This window comes from Parus major, chromosome 9 (genome assembly GCF_001522545.3).
Source record: "Parus major isolate Abel chromosome 9, Parus_major1.1, whole genome shotgun sequence".
NCBI lineage: Eukaryota > Metazoa > Chordata > Aves > Passeriformes > Paridae > Parus > Parus major.
The window spans coordinates 24,735,094-24,738,001 of NC_031778.1; positions in this window are offsets into that span (position 1 = coordinate 24,735,094).

The window sequence follows — 2,908 nt, forward strand, 5'->3', positions numbered from 1 at the left end:
TGTCTGTCCTGGGCTCTGTGTGTCTGTCCGGGGCTCCGTCTGTCTGTCCTGGGCTCCGTCTGTCTGTCCGGGGCTCCTGGACATGGATGGGAGCTTGTCTGAATGCAGGCTGAGCTGCAGACACGGCTGATGGCACAAGGGAAAGGGGGAGAGAAAAGAGCACAACGGGCACACACAAACCCAAAGAGAAGAGGCTGAGCAGGAACGGGACCAGCTGTGTTGCCACTAGAGAGCCACTGTGACACTGCCACAGGTCACAGCACAGCCCAGGACAAAGACAAACCCAGCATTCCCAGAACAGATCCGTGTTTAAGAGGAGAAAAGTCACGGCACACTGAGAACCAGAGAGAATCTAACCTCGGGGCTCAGGCCCCCTCAGCAGAGAGGGACGAGGATACTGTCCCCACACACCTTCCCTGGGAACAGCCCTGCCTGCCCTGGGCTCTGCACTTCCCACACTGCAGCACCCAGGGCAAGCTGCAGCCCCCAGAGAGGAGCTGCCAGCAGGAGAGCTCTGACTGGAGCAGACTGCCCCGAGCTCTGGGGCCTCACATGCTCCTGGGGAACCTGCTTTGCTTGACCCTGCCTAGGGAGGGCACAGATGACATCTGCAGAGGTCCCTGACCTGTTCCATGATGCTGTGATCCCATGAGCATCTGCAGGCTCCTGGTACCAGCAGCAGGACATCGCTCTGCAACCCCTGGGGAGACACTGAGCAAACAGCAGCAGGCTTTGGAGAAGTCTCACTAGATCAGGGCTCAGGAAGGCAAACAAACACAGCTCGTCATTTTTCAGAAAATAATTACTCTCTGGATATTTCTGTGATTGCCAAGCAACGTACCAAAGCAAACAGGCTCTTCTGTTCCACAGTCGTGAAAACTGTAGAAGTCGGTAAAGCAATATAAACCGCTCATAAATCTGACAAAAGCAACACAAAGTGTCTGGCTCCAGGCATCAGTGACAGGCTGGAAACAGCAAAGGAGCCCTGGCGGGCCAGAGCTCGCAGAGGTCGGTGCTGTCACTGCCCAGCCTCACTCAGCAGGCACACGGGGGCAGGTTCATGGTGAGGAGAACAGAGGAGATGCACGGAGCAAATCCTCCATCCCAGAGGGACAGCCTGGCCGTGCCAGGCAGCAGAGCCACTCCTTCCCCCAGCAGGGGTGCAGAGGACACACCGACACCAGCAGCTTCTCCAGAGGTTCCTCCATCGTGCCTCAGCAGGTGCAGAGACCTCCCCAGCCGTTCTCCCAACATCCCTCACCCTCGAATGGACACGGGTACATTTCAAACCACAGCCAGCACACCTTGCCCCACCCAAAGCCCACTGTTCTCCAACACACTGAACGGCCACAGCCTGAAAGCAGAGCAGCAGAGCTGTGGCCGACCTGCAGCTGAGCCCATGCACCAGCGGAGGAAATCCGAGCAGGGAGGGCTGGGACTGCCAAGGGAGGGCTGCTTGGTCCAGGGATGATGTGAGGGGAGTGGGCAGCTCAGCCCCTCACTGAGCAGCAAGGACAGGCGTCTGGCACAAACACACACGAGGCGACGGGACCCCAAACTAAATCAGTAAACCCTTTTTACGCAGCCTTGTTTCATTTTAATTTCAAGTTTGCCTTAAAACCCACATAGTTAACTAGACTCAGTCCTTAAGCCCGGGTGATACAATATTCTTGAACCACCTGCAGAGCGTGTGCGTGCAGTTAACAAAGCAGTAAGCTGATCTGATTGAGAGAAAGCCCAAACTGTGTTTGCTGAAGCCCCTGGCAGTCGGTGGATGGATGCAGACGGAGCCCCTGGCACTCGCCCTGGCCACACTCCAGGGACGCCGTGTGAAGGCAGGTGCCGTGTGTTCCTGAGCCTCGGGGTGGGCCGGGTCTTCTGTCACGTTGTAAGAGGAAATGTATTTTTGTGTGTTTGAAAGCTGAGTGAGCAGTTTGCCTGAGCATCCTACACGCTGCAGCCAAAACAGCATTGTGCTTAACAGAGAGAGCCCTGGCAGGGAATGCAAGGGCAAGCGAGTGCCCAAATGCAACTGGATACTGAAGAGGGACCTCCTGCTTTGGCAGGGTGCTGTATGGTACCTGGGCATTTCCTTAAAAACAGCAAGAAATAAATACACAGGGATGGAAGAAAAAACAAAGCCCAAAAGCAAGAAAACAAAACAACAACCAAAAAATACAAGAGAGCAGCTCAGCATTGCTGGCTTTAGAAGAAAACCTGCAAAAATAAACCCTCTGAAACCTTCCTTTATGGACAGCAGATAATCAGATAGAGCAGCCAAGTTTGTCGTCTGAACCCCCAACTCACCCACTCCCCCGGGGGCTGGGACGAGCAGAGCACTCATCAAATTACAGAGATCTGTCATCCTAAACCCTCGCTATCAAGTGACAGGGGATGCACTGAAACATCTGCAAAGCTCTACAGAGAAGGGCACAGGGACGAAAAGCCTTCAGAGCATCCTCCAGCCAGGGCTGCCCGGGCACTCGGCTCTGGGGACAGGACAGACCGGGGCTCTGGGGCTCTGGGGACAGGACAGACCGGGCTCTGGGGCTCTGGGGACAGGACAGACCGGGCTCTGGGGCTCTGGGGACAGGACAGACCGGGCTCTGGGGGCTCTGGGGACAGGACAGACCGGGGCTCTGGGGACAGGACAGACCGGGCTCTGGGGCTCTGGGGACAGGACAGACCGGGCTCTGGGGCTCTGGGGCTCTGGGGACAGGACAGACCGGGCTCTGGGGACAGGACAGACCGGGCTCTGGGGACAGGACAGACCGGGGCTCTGGGGACAGGACAGACCGGGCTCTGGGGCTCTGGGGACAGGACAGACCGGGCTCTGGGGACAGGACTGGCCGGGCTCTGGGGACGGGGCTGGCCGGGTGCCGGGGCTCTGGGGACGGGGCTGGCCGGG